The sequence below is a fragment of the Gambusia affinis genome, linkage group LG07, assembly GCF_019740435.1.
Source record: "Gambusia affinis linkage group LG07, SWU_Gaff_1.0, whole genome shotgun sequence".
Taxonomy (NCBI): Eukaryota; Metazoa; Chordata; class Actinopteri; order Cyprinodontiformes; family Poeciliidae; genus Gambusia; species Gambusia affinis.
The window spans coordinates 23,269,689-23,276,834 of NC_057874.1; positions in this window are offsets into that span (position 1 = coordinate 23,269,689).

The following is a 7,146-nucleotide window of genomic DNA, read 5'->3' on the forward strand; positions in this document are numbered from 1 at the left end:
GTTCTATTACTCAACCAGGCAAGAAAGGGAGTAAAGGGACATTGACCTTTCTTTCATACCTCACATGTTGAAATTCTGAGAGGCACAGAAAGGCCTCTTTCTTCATGCTCACATTCTTCCTTCCTCTCCTCTTCTTCCTCATTATTAGCAAGACAAACACGTGTGAGAGAAAGGAGGAAGGAGACTGGTACAAACACAAGACCATGGCGTCTCTGAACTGCTAATCTCTGTCATGTGGGAGAAACTTCAAACTAAAAGATTCACATGCCCAAAATAGTGAAGGCCCACACAATTTTCCCTTCATCCTGGTCAATGAGAAGTCGTATGAAAGGGGCCATTTTTAGGTTCCCATCTATTGTAACACACCCACATTCTTTATTTAAACTCCTTACATCCTTGTCTGTGTTACGTAAAGAAAAAAGCTTAATACATTTGCAGCTTTAGGTTTAGTGTATCCTAGGGTGACCAGATTTGGGTTTCTGAAAAGGAGGACACTTCTTTTTTCACTTCTTTTTTTGTTGGCGGGGGGGGGTATAATCGGCGGACACAACGGGGGGTAGAAACGGCGGACACACATGTGCTACCGATTTCTTTCCCATACAAAGAAACCTGGAATGGAGTAGTGGAACGGAGTGGCAATGTAATCACAATGCACTGTAAGCTATGTAATGTGTTTTGAGGCAGTTGACCAAAATACCGGACGATTCCCCCGGACATTTTTTTAGGTCTGAAAAGTAGGACATGTCCGGGAAAAAGAGGACGTCTGGTCACCCTAGTGTAGCCTTTCTTAAACCCTTAGTTCTCATAATAGCTTTTGAGAAAAATAAGCTAATGATTGACAGCTTATCTTAGTTTTATGTGATATTATGTTGCTTATCTCCACTGATCATTAGATGAGAGGTGAACAACACAAGACGGACACTTTGGTCAACACATTTCAGTCTGATTCAAATTGATCTTATACATTTTAAGAGGCTATTGAGTCTTTGAGCACTGAGTGAAAGATTAAGTTAGTGAGTTTAGTTTCAGGTTTAAGATTCAGACCTATAGGATTACGCAACAATTTTGAACTTTGATAGAAAAGACATGTGCATGTCTGTGTGAAAGGGTACAGAAGCTGTATTATAGAGGGGCCCTCCAGTTTCAGCACTCATATCCTTCACAGTGTGGTCACGGGGCCTCAGTCCCTCAGGTTCCCTTTTGTTTATTACAGTGGAATAAAGGAGTCTACTGTCCAGCACTGCTCTGCTAGGCCTTAGACATCTACCTGCATATCAACACCTCAGCATCACTGTGATAGACAGGCAGCAGGTTAAAAACAAGAAATCAGTCCAAAATACAGAGGCAATGCAAAAAAGGAATACAAACCAGTAGATAAATTATATTACACAATTATTTTAATTTTTAAAAAATCAACCAAAGCACAAAAAGCGGCAAAACAGAAAATATTAATATTTCTCCATAGATTGTCTTTTAGAGTAAAGCGGTTCAGAAGAACAAGACACAGCAATGGACAAGTGTTGACATCAGATACTATTCAGCAGATAAACTTGACATCATAAAAGTGCAGCAATGTTTCATCAGAAGGTGGATCTCATCGGTGCTCCTGTTGCTCGCAGCTGTTCAGCTCTTGGTACTGACAGGATCTGTCTGTATGAGGAATCCTCCTATCAGAAGTTTCACAGAAACATGAGCAGAATTATAATTGTTTCAAGCAAATGGAGCATGGGAAACATGGAAGGAATGCTAATGACAGTTAATAGAGATTATACCAGGTGAGAGTGTGATTTATGCTTTGAGACAAAGTAGGATTCAGGGAATATGGCGGGGTTGAGTGGAGTATGCATGAAAAGTAAGTAGCTAATAAATCTAACTATTTAGAGAGATTATACAGGGACAAATTTATGTGATCTAAAACAACTCAAACTAAAACTTGGCAGAGCAGCTGAAAGAAAGACAACTAAAAACATTTACACATTTTAACTTTCCAAGGAGACACTTGTTTGCCAAAACTCAGTACACCCTGTGTGATTTCAATAACTGTTGAGAATTCAAATGTCACACTCTGCAACTCCAAAAGATTGTGTGAATAACTTGTGTCATGTTACTCAAGTTACTCACACAAATTTAAATTTAAGATCTATTAAATCTTAAATTTGTTTAAGATTGAATAGATTCAGACCTGTAAAATAATGCTGTGGCTACAGAAGGTCATCACTGAGAACTGACAGAGATATAGAACAACAAGAAATCAAATGTTGAAATGAATGCTGTTATTTTTAGATTCAGACTCCAAAATTGAAGACTGGAATGAAGAACAAGAGAAAGTTGTGAAAGCAATCAGTCTAGGGAAAAGGAGAACAAGACTTTACTCATAGCAGCAGTCATACTACACAATTGTTTCACTGTAAATCTTCCTACATTTTTGTTGTAAATCATCTTTAGTTGCTGGAGTGCTGAATCAGCTACTTTTGAGTCTGTGACCCTGAATTACCACAGAATGCTGAGTCAAACTGATGATCAATAGGTTTATGATTCTAATTTGATGTAAAATCATTCTGTTGAAAAGATGTGACTTGTTATTTCTAGGGCCTAATTTCAAGCGACAGCTGCAGATTATTACAATTTTAAGCATAAATTTTTAGTTCCTCCAGCTTTGACAAAGGTCATGCAAAGAGGTCAAATGGAAAGAAAGATGTGATGGATGATTATATGAAGGCAATGCTTCAACTCCTGCATACAATTTGTGCTTTTTAGAAACATTGTAACTCATATGGATTATGCAAAATATAAAAGGTTTTTGTGACAGTTTCACCTCATCAGAGTCACTCAACATACAAACTACTAATACAGATGGACCTTCATTCTTTGCTCTGCCACTTAACAGAATATGTTTGTAGAGTATAAAATTGGTTGTTTTTCTCATTCTCTTGCTCTGCTGTGTGTGTTTCTGTTGAAAGGCTGAACCAAAGGATATTACCCGGCTGACACAGGATATTTCATGTCGTTCAGAATTTCTCCACTTCCCTTTACCTAACTTCCTTTTAAATTTTAAAATGTACCCTCAATGTCAATGTTATATAATTTCAGGTAGAGGTGTAGTTTTGATTACAAGATTAGACAAATAACAGCCCAGATGAGTTTTAAGGAATTAGATCAAATTCTCCTGACTCAGTGTGTGTTTGTGTTAGAGCATAATCCCCTGCTAATCCAGGACCTTTGCACATGCTGTGTGTCTGTGTTTTGTGCAACTGGTTGGTTGCACAGAGGAAGTTGCCTTGTATTTCCAGACAGACTTGGGTCATATGTAGAGCAAGACTACAAGCTCAAAGAATTTACGAGCCTCCGCAGACACAAAGCACCTTGTATCGTGGTGTGAAAAGTATTTTACGAGCACCCAGTAAATTTTGCTCCTCACCATTCAACAGTCAGACATGTTTCAAACAACATATGTTTTGATGATTTTTGGCATGTATTACCAAAACCAACAGCTTAGCAAGCAGGCTGGGTCTCTGAGTTAATGCTGATTGAGTGAAAGGAACAGGCAGGAACAGCCACTCAGACCGTGTGAGTTCAAAGCAAGTTATTGTGTACAAATATAATCAAGTTAAATCCCTATAATTTATTTATTTATTTTTTTGCATTCTTTAAATTAAATCCATGTGTTCTCCTTTAAAACCCAGCATAATCATTTGTTTAAGTTTAAATATTCAGGTTCTCACAGTTTTATGTCTTTACCACACAGCTTCTTTGAAATGTTTCCTCTATGAAATGCCATCTGAGACCCAGATGTTTCAGAGAGTCGTATTTTAATCGTACTGATTATAAATGTGGGCTGATGCCATCTGGGTGTTAAACATAAACTGAGATCGCCATACTGGAAAATATATTTAAATTCAAAAGTTTTGTTTTAATATAAATCATATTTTGTTTTTAACTTTTGTTTATTAGTTACGGGATTAGAGGGAAAAAACTTAATGTTTATTTTGCCAAATATGAACATTTTAGTTAGTGGGGATTTCATTTCTTACTATAAATTCTAAACATCTCAAAGTAAGATATTGACTGTAAACTGTTTTAATATACTTAGCAGTGTGAAGGATGTGTGTGTGTTTTAATGACTCTTGACCCTTAGTGGACCTTACTGGCCTTCACATCCTTCTGTCAGCCTTTGAACTAAATTCAACAGGACATCAGGGAGAACACACATAATGACAGAAATACACACCTGCTCACACAACCAGGCGCAACAGTTGGTTTGCAAGTTTTTAATATATCTACAATTTGAAAAATTATTTATAATATCCAAATTTTACAACAGTTGTAGACTCTAACTAAAGTCCGCTGCTTAGGACTCTTAATCATCAGGGACATCCCATAAATGCTTGAATTTTTCACACAAATTATAGATTTTTATGATTTGTTGTTGAGATTAAGAAATTTAATTTTATTTGATAGCCTCAGCATAAATATACTGAATGATTGTTTGATCTAAGACTCAAATGTCTATCTGTTCAGCTCAGTTTGTTCACAACTATATTCTAGAAGTAAAGAATTATTAGTGATTGGCTTTCTCCCAGATTCTGCCAGATCTGTTTTGAAATGCAGTTTGTGGTGGTTCTTAACAGCTAAAAAGGCACCAAATCAAATTTTGCTGAAGGCCTCATACAATCTTGGGCCAGCCCTGAGCTCTGTTGACATTGAAAGTGAATCTGTTTCCTGACAGGAAACATTTACCCACAGGACGTTTGAGAACAGACACGTGGACGTAGTCACGTGTAGAGTCACAGACAGTAGTAAAATGCATCCTTTCTGTGTTTGTCCCTGTGTGTCCTCCATTTCTGTGAAGCAGCGCACCAGTTATTTTGCATCAAAACTTGATTTTCTCTCATAAAAAATCAGGTTGTTCATCCTGTAAATTACAACCTATAGTTATGTTTTACTATCCAACAACTTATTATTTGAGACAGTGTAACTAAAACAACGTGTTGTTGGTGGAGTGCTATGGCGATGCAGGGGCAAAGCATAACCCACATATTGAGGCCTTAGTCCTCGTGGCGGTGGTCACAGGTTCAATTCCCAGCCTGGTGACATTTGCCGCATGTCTTCCCCCTTTCTCGTTACCCTGTTTCTTCTCTGTTTTAAAATAAAGGCCACTAGAGCCAACAAAACCTTTAAATAAAGGTATTCAAGGTTACTTCTTCTCAATGCCTTGACATTCTCCTAGAGGGGCGACTGTGGCACTATGGTGGAGTAGTCGTCTTGTGATCGGAAGGTTGTAGGTTCAAATCCAGCTTCCTCCTGACACATGTCAATGTGCCTCTGGGCAAGGTACTTAACCCCAAATTGCCTACCGATCTGCATATCAGTGTGTTTGTGTGTGCAAATGGGTGAATGTGACTCTAGTGTAGAGCGCTTTGAGGGTTCAAAATGACTGGAAAAGCACTATATAAGTTCAGTCCATTTACTATTTAGAGGAAAAATAAAGTGCCTCTGTTGTGTTTTAGTGTTCAGCACATAAATTTTTGCTTCAAAGACTCCAAATACCAAAACAGTTCTGCTGCAAAAAATATCTATGTCTATACAAGCTATGCATCACATAGTCACCATACATCTGGTAACTAGCATCCTGATGCAAATATATAAACTAAAAAGAAGTGGGCCAAAACCTGAGGCTAGGGGTACACCTGTATTAATATTTCAAGATGAGTTTTCATAAAAACATATATAACTCTTCTTGCATTCAGCCTAATTTGATAGAAAACAGGATCACAAACGTCTGTGACTTTCTTTCACAATTATGGTACACCCATCCCAATTAGAGCAAGAGTGAGATATATGCTGCTCTTATAACTAAAAGTACAAAATCCAACAGGTCTAGTGAAAGACAATGATCCTGAAAATTTTAGGATAGTGTACTCTGTTCTTTTTTTTTTTAGCAATTTTAATTTTAAAAATAATAATCAAAGTTTTGTAGCCTCTAGAAGACTTCTGACTTGACATTTTTGGCCCGTGTGAGAAAATGTTTGGACTCAACTGGTTTAAAGTGCTAATTGCTTGATTTGAGTATAGAAACATAGTTCCAACTTATCGATCCTGATCACATGATAAACTGATCTGTGAATAGCCTATTTGTGGTCCCCACACAATAAAGATACCAAAAAATTTATTTTAAATGGTAAAAATGATCATTCATCTGGTAGATGCTTCATTAAATAATAAACCACAACTTTCCCATAACTGTGAAAAAATATAGGTAAAATACCATTGAAATTATTTGATATTCAGTCACAGAACTGCTTGTGCAAACAGCTTGTTTAACAGTATAGTAAAACACAAGGTCCGTTTTTGATGTTTACTCTCCTAAACATCAAAAATGGAGAAAAAAAATCAGAACAAGAATGTAGATTTTGTTCAAGTCAATAGGCCTTATGTTGTGTTCAGTCATCACAGGTGAGCTTTATGAGCAACAGATGAAGCAGGCTGCATAAGAAGTGATGAAGGACTGGAGGAATCAACAAGAGGAGGCGAGTGGCTCAATGAAGCCTTTCTTATCTTAAGAAGAAAAGTACAGTGGGAGTCTATTTGGTGTTGCACAAAGGGGGAGGAGCTGAAATACAGGTGGGTTTGGTTAAGAGGGGAGGAAGAGATGGTGAGCGGAGTGGGAGGGGTCAGAGAGGACTACCAGGAGGCTCCTGTGTGGAGGGTACAGCCTCACTACAGCTTATTACTGGAACCATCCAAACATGAGACTCATCTCTGCTGCTGTTTGCTAACATTACTATGAGCCTAAGGACCATGTGTCTCAGCTTGTTTCTTCATGAACCACCAGTTTTATTTTGAACTTTTCTTTATTTATTCCAGTCAGTTTTTCCCCTTCTGAGCATGTTTTTTCACATAAAATTGAAAACAGATGCGTACACACAAAACAACTATCTCTTTATCACTGTCTGAAAAAAAAAAGCTAATCAGCCAGAATATAATGAAGAAAATGTCACATCTGGCTAATTTTTCGGTACAATTTAAAGATGCCTGAAGGTGCAAGCTATTTTATGTAAGCATAAGCACCATGTTAAGCCATTTTAACATGGCTTAACATGAACATGTTTTGGTGCCAAATGTGTATTTTTCTACCACAAAGCAAAA